The following is a 16,583-nucleotide window of genomic DNA, read 5'->3' on the forward strand; positions in this document are numbered from 1 at the left end:
ATCCAATGGCAAAAGTTAGGGTAAATGGAAAATTATCCCCCCTTTGAATTATTTACTAGCACTAGGCAGGGAATCCCTGCCTAGTGCCTCCCCTACTGTTCCTAATAGCCTTAGAACCTCTCCTGGCCACGATTTTTGTAAAAACATTAAGGGGGTGAGAATAGGCGATAAGGAGTATAAAGTGGCTGAATTTGCATTTGTACTTTTCTATATCCCCAACCCTAGGTCAACTTTGCCGATCATGTTGGAGGAACTGGACTGGTATGGGAAGATGTCAAACTTCAAAATTGATACAGCAAAATCAGAGATCTTGAATATAACAACTTCAAAAAGAGAAAAACAGGCTATTTAACCTAATTTCCCCTTAGTATGGTAAAGGGAGGAATTGGGATATCTGGGAGGTAAGAACATCCCTAATGACCCTGTATGAGGCCAATTTTATTCCAATTTTAAACAAGATTAAAGTGGAGGGCCACCCTAAAAAAAAAAAAAAAAAGCATTAATATTCTTAAAAAAAAAAAAAACATTTGAAAAAAATCAAATTTTTACCTGTCCAGAAATCCCTGTTGCTAGGCAGTCTTCCTAATCTGCCTTCTTCCTGCTCCTCGGTGATCTTCGGTCTTCTCTTCCTCCGCGCTGTCTTCTGGGTAATGGGGCGCGCTGTGTTCTGGGAACTGTGTGTTCCCTAACACAGTGCGTCCCATTCACAAAGCGCCGCACGACTCGCGCATGCGCAGTAGGAAACAGGCAGTGAAGCCGCAAGGCTCCACTGCCTGTTTCCCTTAGTTGGAATGGCAGCGCTGGGACCCGAGAGCTGAGGGACATGTCAGCCTCGGCGGCCGACATCGCGGGTGCCCTGGAAAGGTAAGTCTCCATATTAAAAGTCAGTAGCTACTTTTGTTTCAGCTGCTGACTTTTAAAAAAATTTTTTTAGGGCTGAAACACCGCTTTAAGGAAAAGCTGAGTATTTTGAGATATAGGTCCCTTTCATGGCTAGGTAGAATAAATATATTAAAAATAAACATCCTTCCTAAGTTAATATATTTCTTCCAAATGATACAAATTACTGTACCTCAGTAATACTTAATGACCAAGGATCTCCTATGCTGTGCTGGCAAAAGGGAAGAAAAATGGGGGGACTAGCAGTACCCGATTTTAAAAAGTACTATCATGCAATTACTATTTCATGAGTACAGGATTGGACACTGTCAGAAACCATCAAATCAGACCGATACAGAAGTACAGATAAATCACTCTTGTTTAATAATAAAAGTAAATAGAACAAACGTAGTCAAAACATTGTCAGAGTTCAGGAACCAGAACGTATACTCAGAAAAGCCATATCAGGGAGCCAGAGATGAGCATAGTCAAACAGCAAGGAAGATCTGGAGCCAGAAGGAATGTCAACCAAGCAAGTCTTTTAACAGGAATGCAGGAGACAGTCTCTGTGATGTTGACTAAGGCAAAGGCAGAGATCCTCTGGATTGGACGGCTTAAGTAGGCAGGGCTGACGAGCAGGATATCACCAACAACTGAATAACTGTGGAGAGATGGGAGCTGGCAATTAGCCGACAGCTAAGCGGCCAGCTCAGAGAAGGAGGGGGTAAGCCCATCCCATACAGATACAGAGTAAGGAAGTTAAAAGTTGGGTTTGAGATGGAATTGACACAAAGTAAGGTGTATTTAGGTAAAATGGTCTGGATGCTATGGAGTTAAAAATAGTTAGCTAATAGCACAAACTAACTGACTAGAAACACTTTAAGGCTATGGGATGGCCTGTGTGGGTTATTTAACCCCTTCCCACCGAGCGTACGCAGATGTGCGCACTCAGCTTTCAGGGTTTATACCGGAATGATGCCCGCAGCTGCAGGCATCATCCCGGTACTATTGTTTAGAGCGCATGATCATCTTTCCGAGAATAACAACCGATGCGGCTAAAAGCCACTCGGTTGTTATCCCGGAGGAGCGGGAGGGGACGTCCCCCCTCCCGATCCCTCCTGCCACTCTTCCCGGGTCTTCCGGTTGCACCGACAATCCGGCTCTTCTGGCGGCTAGTGACAGACTGGAACAGACTGGAACAAAGCCGGAAACGGCTTTGTTCCAGTCTCCTTGATGTAAACACGGAAGCGACGTCACTTCCTGTTTACTCGGCTGCCAATGGCACTGGATTTGAAAAAATATACAGTATTCAGATACATTGTTTTGGTGATCTGAATACTTTCAAGTGAAAAGGAGGGATTTGGGGTCTTTTAGACTCTCAATCTCTCCATAAAGCGTACCTGTCACCACCTATTACTGTCACAAGGGATGTGACAGCAATACAAGTGATATTTTTTTTAAAAACACAATTTAATCATATAAAAATAAATAAAAGAAATAAGAAAAATAATTTTCAAACTGCCCCCATCACCACGAGCTCATGCAGCAAAGAAAACGTATATGGAAGTCGCGCCCCCATATGTAAACGGTGTTCAAATCACACATGTCAGAGCGAGAGCAATAATTCTAGCACTAGACCTCCTCTGTAACTCTAACCTGGTAACCGTAAAAAAAATGTAAATGTCGCCTATGGATATTTTTAAGTACCAAAGTTTGTCAACATTCCATGAATGCGTGCAATTAAAAAGTGTGACATGTTTGGTATCTATTTACTTGGCGTAACATCATCTTTCACATTATACAAAAAAATTGGGATAACTATATTGTTTTTTTTTTTTTTTAATTCATGAAAGTGTCCTTTTTCCCAAAAAAATTGCGTTTAAAACACTGCTGCACAAATACCATGTGACATAAAATATTGAAAAAATCGCCATTTTATTCTCTAGATTCTCTGCTAAATATATATATATATATATATATATATATATATATATATATATATATATATATATATATATATAATGTTTGGGGGTTCTAAGTAATTTTCTAGCAAAAAATAGGGGTTTTAACTTGTAAACACGAAATGGCAGAAATAGGCTTAGTCATGAAAGGGATAACTGGGAATATAGTGCACCTTTAATTTAATTAATAGACACAAACTATTTTAAGCCAGGGAAAGAAGATTATTTGCATTTTGTTACATGGACAAAAAAAGAGGTTATACCGTTACAAGATGTGATGAAGGGGAAAAAACTTGCACGTTTTTTAAAATAAGACAAAAATGGGGAAATATCCCATTCGATAGATGGAGGTATACACAATTATTGCACTTTTCACAGTCACTACCACAGACGCTATGGGGGAAAAAAACAACACAAGATACTAGCGCTTTAAAAGATACTGGTGTGTCCTTTTCAGTTCAGTCTGTATTGTTCATTAAAATAAATTCAAAACAGTTTTTATCAAAGCAAGATGTTTTTTAAAAAAGTTATCTGAGAAAACAGTACTTGGAATTTGCTGAAAATCCAGAAAGGTTGCTTGCTGTCCTTAGAAGATAAGGGATGTATGTGCACAATCACCTGCGGCAGCTGCTTCTTTAGAGTGAAGTCATCTCATGAATAGGATACCAATAAAGGAATATATAGAAGAGCGCCAAATCAGTAAAAAGTGCATTTATTTTATACAATTAATAAAAGTCTCACTTACATCCATAATTATTATTGTCCTCCGTTTGATAGTCAAATCACTGTTCCCTTTCGCTGGCGCTGTTACTGGATGAATCCAAACGGAGGACAATAATAATTATGGATGTAAGTGAGACTTTTATTAATTGTATAAAATAAATGCACTTTTTACTGATTTGGCGCTCTTCTATATATTCCTTTATTGCTATGGGGGAAAAGAGAACCTAAGATCAATAGAAAAGCTGTTTTGCTCCCCCCTACTCATAAAGCAAAGTATATCTAAAATAAATCATAGATATTGGTAAAGGAAGCAGAACCTGTATACCCACCATACCTAAGGTAAATAGGAACAGGAATTGGGGCCCACTGAAGATGAGGAAAAAAGGAGGACAGTTTTGAGATTGGCATGTTTCTCATCGATCAATGCCAAAACAATAGAAATGTCTTTTAAGCTCTTCGCCAATTGGTACATCATACTGCAGAGGGTGCAAGGGTTTGGAGCAGATGTGCCCTAAACATGTTAGAGGGGATGCAATGCCCCGGGGACCTTAGCACATCTGTAGTGGGAATGTGCAAAAATACAGCTGGAAGGAAGAGAGATTGTTAAGGCAATTTATCAAATTAAAGCAGAACACATACAAGCAGAACCATGGAGCTGTTTGGTCCATGGCACAGAGAAAATGGTAGCACAATAAAGAAATACTTTAGTGCCACACTTATTAAATGCAGCTAAAAGCCTTATACAGAGATACTGGTGAACATCAAAAATCCCAAGTAATGCGTGAATGGGTTGCAAAAATCGATTGGGTGAGATCTATTGAAGAAACAATGCACATAGGAGAGGAATCCCTAGAGAAATATAAAATTATATGGGGTATGTGACTGAGTTTAGTGCTTCAGCCCTGGAAGATTTTACACCCTTCCTGACCAGAGCACTTTTTGCGATTCGGAACTGTGTCGCTTTAACTGACAATTGTGCGGTCGTGCGATGTTGTACCCAAACAAAATTGATGTCCTTTTTTCCCACAAATAGAGCTTTCTTTTGGTGGTATTTGATCACCTCTGCAGTTTATGGAGTAGGGGTAAGGTGTTAAGAAATGTTTTTATTGAGATAGATTTAAGTGTATGTAAAGGTTTTGATAAAAGAATATTGGAACAATATAAACCATAAAAAGATACAATACAAAAAAATAAGTAGTATCATATAAACAGTGCCCTCAGGCTGGGAATCTAACATTTGTCATATATGAGTGGATATGATGTCATGCTATACGTATAGGGAAGATGGATCTGTCACACTTGCTATACATGCTAATGGTCAAATTGGAATAATCATGATATTTAACATCTATAGCCAGAATGGTGTGGAAAATAATGGAAGCGGTTTTATACTTATCAATATAGTATGAGTAATGCTGGCCACATACAGCAATTTTTAGGCTATTTTAACCACTTTTAACTTTCAAAATATTATGGAATAAAATAGTAATGATTGCAACCAACCAATACTTTTAAAAGTATGTAAAGCATTGGTGATAGGTTACTTTTAGGTATATCTAAATTCAAAACTTTTTTCACTAAAGAAAGGTTAAAAAAATGGGATTTAATTTTGCTGTCTGTGTCCCATTGTGATGATTTCCCTTCACTTTCTGACATAAAGAGTAAATAAGATCAAATCTCTGTAGGTAGGAGAAATCCTCTCGTAGACAGATGTCAATAGAAAAAGCATCCCCACTGGAAGAATTCCTTTTTTATTTCTGTTCCATCGACAGTTCAGAATTTTGGATTTACACTCAATTTTAGTCCTTTTTGAAAATGGCCACCAGGACAATCAGAGAGGGTAAATCTCCCCAGCAGGGACACGTGCTGCAATATATACCTGGCAGGGGTTTTATCTAAAATTAGACAAAATATTTTAGATACACTTTAATCTGTTCAATAATTAAAGAACCTGGTTAAACATATTTACAAAAGCCTGCCAATAGTGGTATGTATTACCCACACAATAGTATGATAACAAATTTAAGCATCCCAGAAACAAATTAAGGAACAATTACTGCTGTATGTGTGATTTATACAATCACCATACATTGTAATATTGTGTAGGTCCAGCAGGGCCATTCAGTCCGTCCATATTGACTCTCCTATTCCCAGTCACCATCTAGTGATGTTATGCATTTTCTAACTCTTTCTAATCAAATCTCTTTCACCAAGTTCAAGTGAATAATAGATGGCTAAGCATAGAAGGAATATGTACTGTATGTACTGTACGTGTAGGTATGAATGAACCTAAAATATTGCCCCCTGCCAGAAACAAAGTAATCTGGGTTGTATCCACATCCATGCAATATAACTCACTCATGTGTATACCTTTACATTATACATTTTTATCCTCCCACATTAATTATACTGAGTTTAGTGTTGTTGTAATCATAAAGCACAAGGTAGTTTTCATGTCTTTAAATCTATTTCTATTGAAGAAACAATGTACATAGGAGGGGAATGCCTAGAGAAATGTAAAATTATATGGGGTATGTGACTGAGTTTAACCACTTCAGCCCTGGAAGATTTTACCCCCTTCCTAACGAGAGCACTTTTTGCGATTCGGAACAATGTCACTTTTACTGACGTTGCACCCAAACCATATTGTGTCCTTTTGATGTTCTTTTTTTTTTCTCACAAATAGAGCTTTCTTTTGGTGGTATTTGATCACCTCTGCGCTTTTTATTTTTTGTAAAAATTTTTTTAAAAATACCACATTTTTTTTTTATATTTTGTTATAAAATTTTGCGAACAGGTAATTTTTCTCCTTCATTGATGTATGCTGATGAGGTGGCACTGATGGGCACCGATAGGTGGCAGTGATGAGCATTAATGGGTGGCAGTGATGGGCACTGATGGGTGGCAAAAATGGGCACTGATAAGTTACACTGATAGGCAGCACTGTTAGGTGGCACTGGTTGGCACCACTGGTGGGCATTGATAGGTGGCACGTGTGGGCATTGATAGGTGGCATTCATGGGCATTGATAGGTGGCACTGGTGGGCACTGGCAGGTGGCAATGGCAGGTGGCACTGGCAGGGAGTACTGGTGGGCACAGATGAGGCATAATTGCCTCTTCCTCTTCGAGACTGATGTCCCTTGAAGATAAGCTGGTGATCAGCTTTTTTTTCTCCACATCCTGAGAAAAAAAAAAAAAGATTACTGAGATTTTGTTTACATCAAGTGATCAACTGTCATTGATCGGATCTGTGATCACCCAAGTCTGGGATCATAGCGTGTGTGCGCGCAGGGAGCGTGCAAAGGGGAAGCCATCATATGACAGGCTCCCGGAAATTCAGGTCCGCACTCTGGCTCTCACGGCTATAGCATGGGCGGCAAGTGGTTAAAGAAAAACTTTCTGTTCACCATTATTTTAACAATATTTTATTAAAGGAAATTTACTTTCAAACTCAGTTTCACTATAACTAAAACAAAACATCCATACAGAGCTTTAAGAGTTTTTTTTTTCTAATATTTAAATACTGACTTTTAGCTGACTATAATCCATGGAGAGAGATTAGCTGTGTGACTTTTACAGCTTTATTCAACCCTTGATTGCTGCATCCACCTTTTCTTGCTCTGTGCATTTTCAAATGAGGTATGTTTACACCAAAAAATAGTGACATGGTTGATAGCTTCTACACAACTTTGCTGAGGTCCTTGGACTGCATTTAGCTTCGCCACACCTGCACTATGGCATGTTTGGAGATAGATGGCAGCACTAGACACAGAGATACAGCAGTGCCAGATGGAAGATGCAAAAAGACTTTTGGACAAATGTTATTGAATGGGCAAGTCGTGTGTACTGTATTATATTTTTTAATTAGCACGCATTTGCCCACAAAATAAAAAAAACACAGATTACATACCTTAATACATTGTGATCTTTAACAATGTTCTTAGAATAAATAAGAGGCATAGGGGTTATTTACTAAAGGAAATCCACTTGAAAGTAAAGTCGCTGTGGATCCGAGGGGGACATGCAAGGAAAAAAAAAACTGCATTTTAGCTTGCACATGATTGGATGATAAAATCAGCAGAGCTTCCACTCATTTCAGATCTACATGGATTTAGATCCCTTAGATTTGGAGCGACTGCACTTCCAAGTGCACTTTCAGTGCAAAGTGGATTTGCCTTTTGGTAAAAAAAAAAAACATTGTCCACATCAACCAGTACAATTTACCTTTACCCTTTTTTAGAAAAGGGGGATTCCAGCTTACACCATGTTATAGAAAAATAAAAATTCATCCATTTTTGCTTAGTATATATATTAGACATGAAATTCAGCTATCCATTTTAATGTGCTGCCTTAATTGATAATTATTTATTTAGGATGTGTTTTAACACCGGTATAGGAAAATTGGCTTAAGAGGTTCTTATATGTGAATGTATTATTCTCATTTGATTTATACCATGTTATGTTATGTTTGACAATACAAAGTTGCCACAACAACACACTGTTTTAACCCTTTTACAACTGCCAAACACATATATGTGGTGGCAATAGGGCATGCTTTATCACCCACACACTGCACATATGTGTAGCTGGGCAGCAGATGTTTCTCTGCTGGAAGCATGCTTATAGCACAGAGATTGAGTGATTGAGAGATTGATCACAAGACAGCAGGACCAGCTCCCAATCATGTGACCACTGTAATAGTCAATCACAGTGATCATGTGATTGGTCGGTCCTCCTGCCCCCCCTCGCATTCAGGCATTTTGGGCTGGGGGTGGGGGTTTATGAAAGGGTTAAATTTAATTTGGAGCATTCACATTTTAATTATGTAAAAGGTAACATTTTGTTAGATCCTATTAGAAACATTTTCAGATAGAGTAGAAAATTCCTCTAAAAAAGCAACAAAATGTGTTTAGCATTTTTATAAAGGTATGTGTAATTAAATGTAAACGTAAACTACCTTCAACCCATGTTGTATGATTTTAATTTGTTTTTCATAATTATGTATTTTGTCAAGGAAACCTTAACCCGGCTATTTACAGGAGTTAATCTGTTTACAACAGGAAGCTGCGTTTAAATGCAATGCATTGTAATAAAAACCATTGAAAAGGAGTATGTAATCTCATAGCATTCCTTCAGTAAAATACATTATAGATTTTCAGACTGATAAGCAGCACCAAGGTTATGTATCTTTCTAAATTAAAGGATTTGCAGCATGTTTCTCTAATTTGACAATCCAATGTGAAATTGATACTAAAAATTGATATCCTCTGGATGAGTCTATTTTAGGACTATGATATATCTTGCAGGCTTTTATGCCCTTGGTTCTCCTTGTGCTGTAAAGTATCTTCTATCATACTCATGCTGATACCAAGCTGTCCGATAAATGGATAGGATCCTGATACATACAAAGTACGACAGACACTAAATATAGCCAGAATAAACATATCTTGTCTTCTAAACTATTTTGTCCTTTTATTTGAATGTTTAAAAGTAAGTGATGTTTATGTCATGCCTTAACCACTTCAGCCCCGGAAGATTTGGCTGCTGAAAGACCAGGACAATTTTGCGATACGGAACTGCGTTGATTTAACTGACAATTGCATGGTTGTGCGACATTATACCGAAACAAAGTTGACGTCCTTTTTTTCCCACAAATAGAGCTTTCTTTTGGTGGTATTTGATCATCTCTGTGTTTTTTATTTTTGGCGCTAAAAACAAAAAAAAAACTATTTTGAGAAAAAAACGCAATATTTTGTACTTTTTCCTATAATAAATATCCCCACTTTTTTTATAAAGTATAATATATTAATAATAATAATAATAATAATAATAATATTTTCCTCAGTTTAGGGCGATATGTATTAAATTACATTACACTACATATTTTTGGTAATACAAATCACAATAAACGTATATTAATTGGTTTGCGCAAAAGATATAGCATCTAAAAAATGGGGGAAAGATTTTTGTCATTTTTATTATTATTTTTTTTTACTAGTAATGGCAGTGATCAGCGATTTTTATTGGGACTGCAACATTATGGCAAATGGATCAGACACTTTTGACACATTTTTGTTACCATTGACAATTTTACAGCAATCAGTGCTATAAAAATGCACTGATTACTGTGTAAATGTCACATGTCGCAGGGAAGGGGTTAACAATAGGGAGTGATGTAGGGGTTAACTGTGTTCCCTCATGTGTATTCTAACTGTAGGTGGATGGGACTGACTAGAGAAGATGACAAATCGTTGTTCCTAGCTAGTAGGAACACACAATCTGTCTCTCCTCTCCTCACAGAACATGGATTTGTGTGTTTACACACACACGTCACTGTTCTGGCTCTCGTACCAGCGATCACGCATGGCCGGCAGTCATCGTGACCCCCGCATGCATCGCCACCCCCGCAGTGCAGCGGGTGAGCCTGCTATCCCCATTTAAAGAGCCGATGTACAGTTATGAAGGTTCGTGGGAACATGCCGATCTGCCGCAGTAAAATGACAGCGGCTAGTCAGTAAGCAGTTAAAGTAGCTAAAAGGACACTTTTCTTCTATGTTAGGATTTTGCAGGGAGGGGCTAGAACCCCTGTTAACACCTATGCAAAATTAACATTTTGAATGGTCTTTACTTTAAAGTGATTGTAACGTCTTGTTTTTCTTGTCAAATTTGTTTATTAATTTTGAAAATATAAACATTGGAACAATTAACAAGATACTGATTACATTAACCAGTTCCCGACCAGCACACGCCGATGTACATCGGCACAATGGCACGGGCAGGCATATTGGCATACAGGTACATCCATTTCTATAGGCCACCCTGCCATTGCGTGCACACCGCCGGCAGCACGCTCGAGTGCTGGTCGGGATCCCCGTGAGTCCGGTCGCGGGTCCCACGGACTCGATCGCTGCAGGGATACAGGAAATTGTCTCACGGGGAGGCTGAACGGGGAGATGCCGTTGTAAACAGCATCTCCCCATTCTGCCTGCCAACAAGTGACACTGATCTCTGCTCCATGTGATTGGAGCAGAGATCAGTGTTCACTAACAAAAAGCCTAGCCCCCCACAGTTAATAACATGCCCCTAGGAACACTTAACCCCTACACTGCCACCCCCTGGTTAACCCCTTCACTGCCAGTGCCATTTACATAGGAATCAGTGCATTTGTATAGCACTGATTGCTGTATAAATGACAATGGTCCCAAAAATGTGTCAAAAATGTTCGATGTGTCCGTCATAATGTCACAGTCGCTGATCACTGCCATTACTAGTAAAAAAAAAATGATTAATAAAAATGGCATAAAACTATCCCCTATTTTGTAAACGCTATAACTTTTGCACAAACCAATCAATAATCGCTTATTGCAGTTTTTTTTACCAAAAATATGTAGAAGAATACTTATTAGCCTAAACTGAGGGAAAAACATGTTTTTTTTATATATTTTTGGGGGATATTTATTATAACAAAAAGTAAAAAAAAATATGTTTTTTTTTTCAAAATTGTCGCTCTATTTTTGTTTATTTGAAGAGTGTGAAGAACTCACGTATACAAAAAGGTTTTATTGTGCATGGGCTACCTGGATAGAATTTTCACAATCAAGTGATAATACTAGCTTCTTTTCGCCACAGAAATGTGCTGTCCATGTACAAAGCCTTACTCTGCTATTAAAACAAAATTGGCTTTATTTTGTATTTGTTTCTTTTTCTTTTCTAAAGGATTAACTCTCATATGGGATGGATTTTACAGTTCACTGTTTATCACTTCTTTTAGCTATGAGGACTAACACATTTTTTACTAAAATGTTGTAACCAGTTTTGTGACTGCATTTCTTTGACTTTTTTTTTTTTTTTTGTTCTAATCTGATGTATATACAAGATATAGCCTTTTTAATGGTTATAATGGTTCAATACCCACTGTATACCTTTCTCCTGCCCAAACAGAAAATGTAGAAGCACAAGGCATACTGTGAACGTTATACACAGTAGTTAATTAGAATTGCTAATATCTTCTGAAACTCCCGTGTATGACTGTTGCTGAATTACTGGTTTCAATCTTTACCAAATCTCAGTTGCTTCCCAGGTCAAGTAGCAAAGAAAAGGATAATACTAAACATTATGGTCTATAAAAAATCATTTTGGTGTTATTTTGTGTCATAACACTTACAATTATGTTGGCTTCTATTTGGCTAACTTTCAGTCCTGTTATGTTTCTGGAAGGCAAGTTATCCATCTCTGAAGGAAAAAAACTCGGAATTCCTCACATAAATAGGGAGCATCTATCAGATAAAAGTGGTTTATCAGATAATAAAAAGTGAAACTTCTCATGTTATATTCTATTAACTATTGTAATGAAAAGTGTTTGTGGGCTGGATGAAATGGAAACAAACGAGAAAAAGAGGTGTCTCTGGGTGTAGACTGTATAACAGTTTTATTAATCAACAAGATGTTGTAGCAACACTCACATTATTGTGGTCAAAGACAGGCAAAGTACGGTCCCATACAATGGGGGGGCATCAGTGTAATCAGTCCCTGGGATGAATGTGCTGTTCCTGTGCTCGTCTCCAGCACCACTAGTTGTTTTTCTGGCCGACCGGTGAATGGGCATCAGAACGAGGCTTGGAGCCCAGGCGGGGGTGATGACGTCACTGGAAATGAGATGCTTTTCTCGAGCTGGCTGGCCATGAATAGCTTGACGGCCTCACTCCTTTCTCAAGCTGATTGACAGGAACCAGTGACAGGGAATAAATGGAGAAGAGAGGTTAGGGGAGGGGCCAGAGCAAGACATAGCCTTATGCAGTGATTCATCAAAGCAAATATGCAAGGCTGCACTGCGCAAGGACAATACATATATATATATATATATAAACTTTTTTTTGTCATTAAAAAGGCTAAAATATAGGCAGCAATCACAGGTAATATTTAAAAAACAAAAAAAACATATATGATGATAATAAAATATATATATATAATATATTAAATTATGAGAGCATATAATCACTATAAAGTCACTATGATAAAATATGAGGGGGAGGACGATATGATGTATAAATATATAATATGAAATGGAGAGGGAATAAATATGTTTCTAGTGTCTCGGGAACATGGTTTCTGTTTTCAGCGGATGGCTTCCATGATTGTGGACTTTGCTTTCTCCCCTTCCCCCCCCCGCCCCCATCCCATTTATTTACATTGTGCCTATTGCTATTGTGTATGCATATAGAGCGGACCTACAGCCTCTCTTGTGCACATAGTTTATGCTTATTCAGCACTGTGTTGTTTTTTCTTTTGAAAATCACTGTTGGATTATTGCCTTCATTTTTGCGCCATTTACTTGTATTACTTGTTGTATGAAATGAAAACAGACTTATCTCATGTCACCAAGAAATAATAGTTTTAAAACAGCAAAAATGTCATCTTGATAGCAGGATATTTCACCAGTTTTCTAGCTGGGGTAGTTTGCTGGGCCCGTGGTGGTCTACTTGCTAGCTAAATGGGGACCTCAGGTATTTCACCTGATATCACCAATTATCAGACACATATAAGTATACCAAAACAGTTGTAAACTTTTGCAGCTTAAAATGACACCACTGAAATCTTAATTTGTACTTCTAGAAAAACAGAGGCTAACATTGCTAACTTCCATCTCAAAACATTTGTTGTCATACAGTCCAGGAAAGTCAAAGTGAAGCCACATTTCATGTTTTGTAAACTTGTTTCTAAGTCCCGGTCTCAGAAAGAACCAAAGTCAATAGATCACCTTGATAGCCACTAAACAGAAATTTTCTGAATGTGGTGGACATTAATGATAGCCCCATAATCACACTCCACCACTAGATCAAGCATTTTTTCCCCACTGCTGCCACATTCCTTTTTGCCCCACTGCTACAAATTTACCTTTCCCTTCCTCCACATTCTGCCCATCACCACAGCTAGCTTTACCTATCATTATCCATATTTGTCTCATCCTGCAGCCACATTGTTTATTCCTCACCACAGTCAGCTTTCCTCCTCCACTGCGAATGTGCAGGCCAGTCAAGTTCCCTTACCCCAAACTCACTCACCCGTTTCTTTATGGGCCTTGCTTTGTGCACTGGTCCAAATCATTTTTTGGAGGGGGATTATGGTGAGGGGTTGTTTTTTAAGGGTTGTGCTTGGCCCCTTAGTTCCAGTGAAGGGAACCCTTAAGGTGTCAGCATACCAATATATTTTGGACAATTTCACACTCCCAAATTTGTGGGAACAGTTTGGGGATGGCCCCTTCCCGTTCCAACATGACTGCACACCAGTGCACAAAGCAAGGTCTATATAGACATGGATGAGCATGTTTGGTTTGAAGGAACTTGACTGCCCTGCACAGAGTCCTGAACTCAATCTGATAGAACACCTTTGGCATGAATTTGAGCAGAGACTGTGAGCCAGGTCTTTTTGTCAACATCAGTGGCTGACCTCACAAATAGGTCAAACATTCCCATAGACACGCCTAAACCTTGCAGATAGCCTTCCTAGAAGAGTTAAAGCTATTACAGCTGCAAAGTGTGGGCCATCTCAATAATGAACCCTACAGACTAAGACTGGGATGCATGGACTGGCATTAAAGTTCATGTGTGTCCCAATACTTTTGGTAATATAGTGTATATCTAGCACCCTATGAATTTCTATTGACTCCAGTTGCTTTAACAAAACAAGGTAAATATATGAGCCTGAGAGACTGCTTTATAGTAGTGTGTTTCTGTTACTGTTTTGTGCCTTATACCAGTCTTTAAGGGAAGTAACTCCCGTTGTAGAGCTAAACTTAAGTGGGTTGCTTAAAATAAGCACATAACCTGTAAAGCTCCTATAATCTCATATCCCAAATCTCAGAGTCTTTTAAAGCTATACATACTGCCTGCTGACACCACTGATTTTGTAAGAGCATTCCATATCTTTACTGCACTGACAGTGAGAAACCCCCTAGGCAGCTTAAGGTTAAACCGGTTCTCTTCCAGTCTCATTATGTGGTCGGAGAATCCGTCGGAATGTGTCCTATCGGACTGCGTCGTTGGATAATCCGACTGTGTGTGGTATGCATTGGACTGATTCCGTCGGAATATCCGTCGGACCCAATTTTCCAACATGTTGGAAATATTTCCCGACCAACTGGGCCGATCGGACATACTCCGATCATGTGTAGAGAATTTTGATCGGACCAAGTGTCACGCATGCTCAGATCAAATTCCTACATCAAAGCTATTGGCTACTAGCCTGAATGTAGTCCCATCGTAACGAAATTACGTCATCACTTTCTGAAAGATCGTATTTTTTCGCCAACTTTGTCCGACCGTGTGTATGCAACAGCTTCGGACAAGATCCGATGGACAAATTCCAACGGGCAAAATCCGACGGATTTGGTTGTGGAAATCTCCGACCGTGTGTACAGGGGCTTACACTCTCTGGGACTGAAAAGTTTCATACTTACCCTGGGATCCCCAAAGATATATTTGTATACCGCTATCATATCTCCTCTCAAGTGTCTCTTCTCCAAGGAAAATAAACCTAGCGCTTGTAGTCGTTCCTCATAATTGAGGTCCTTCACTCCCCATATTAATTTAGTTGCCCTTCTCTGGACTCTCTCTAGCTCTAATGCCGCATACACACGACCGGACTTTTCGATGGACTAGGTCCGACGGTCTTCCCAATGGACTTTAGGTGGAGTTCCTATGGACTTTCTGAATGAATGGACTTGGCCACACATAATCACATCAAAGTCCGACGGATTCAATTGTGATGATGTATGACCAGACTAGAATAAGGAAGTTCATAGCCAGTAGCCAATAGCCACCCTAGCGTCTGTTTTTTGTCCGTCGGACTAGCATACACACAAACGGATTTCTCAATAGGAACTGGATCCGGAGGAGTTCTGGCGGAAAAATTTGAAACATGTTCTATTTCTAAAGTCTGTCAGATTGTTGGACAGCAAAGGTGCGATGGAGCCCACACACAATCAAATTGTCTGACGGATTTGTTTTATTGTCAAAAAGTCTGGTTGTGTATATATGCGGCATAATACATCCATGCTAATAATCTGCTGCCTTTGGTAGATGCACTGTATGCTATTGCTTAGTCTGTCTTCTACAAGGACCCCTAGATCCTTCTCCATCCTGGAAGCCCCTAGGGGTTCTCCCCCTAATAAGTAACTTGCGTTTTCAATTTTTACCTGTCAAGTGCATTACCTTACAATTTTCAATGTTAAACTTCATTTGCCATGCAGTAGCCCAATACATTAATTTATTCAAGTCCTCTTGTAAGGTTTCTATACCCTGCTGTGTTTTTATTGCCCTACATATATATCTGTGTGTGGTCAGAAAACACTGAGATTGAGCTACCTATTCCACCCTCTGTTTCATTTCTAAATAAGTTAAATAGAACTAGTTCAAGGACGGAGCCTTGGGGTACTCCACTAACCACTCTAGACCATTCCGAATATACATTATTTATCACAACAACTTTGGACACAGGGTTTTTTTTATTTTTTACTCTCCTCTGCTATGTGTCTCTCATAGTCTTTGGCTCTGAGGGGAGGAGCTATTTAGGGATTCTTATCCCTAATACTTTATTTGTATCCTATGCTTTTCTATTGTTTCTCCCTCCCTTTAATTTTTTGTATTTTTGGGGGTTATGCATATAGATATATATTGGACGCTGGTGGAGGTGAGTGGACGCTGGTGGAGGTGGAGGGGGTATAAGAGGATCTCCTTAGCTGCTCCTTCTTTGCAGCGGCCGTTTTGAAATGAAGAGATATGTGAGGCAATGTCATGTTGACATGGTATTATCAGGTGGAGATATTTAAGATCCTTTGTTCTACGCCTTTTTGAGAGTTTTTGATATGTATATTTTTCTTGTTTATGTTATCATTACAATGTCATATATTACAACCAACTACGTGACTCTAATACTCTGCTTTTAATCTGTAGGGACCATATATGCAGTACTTATGTCCTGAGGAAGCCGTCACATGGCGAAACACGTAGAGCAAGAAAATA

The 16,583-nt window shown here is 38.8% G+C and overlaps 1 protein-coding gene and 1 pseudogene across 4 annotated transcripts in view; one reads left to right on the top strand and one right to left on the bottom strand.

The window, feature by feature from the left end:
* The window catches only part of LINGO2 (leucine rich repeat and Ig domain containing 2), a 2,286,714-nt gene that overhangs the window by 703,505 nt on the left and 1,566,626 nt on the right, over positions 1 to 16,583 (top strand). The window lies entirely within an intron of this gene.
* The window catches only part of LOC143975848 (calcium-binding protein 39-like pseudogene), a 78,761-nt pseudogene that overhangs the window by 1,000 nt on the left and 61,178 nt on the right, over positions 1 to 16,583 (bottom strand).

This window comes from Lithobates pipiens, unplaced genomic scaffold (genome assembly GCF_037356315.1).
Source record: "Lithobates pipiens isolate NorthernLeopardFrog02 unplaced genomic scaffold, aLitPip1_a1.2 Scaffold_13, whole genome shotgun sequence".
NCBI classification, from domain to species: domain Eukaryota; kingdom Metazoa; phylum Chordata; class Amphibia; order Anura; family Ranidae; genus Lithobates; species Lithobates pipiens.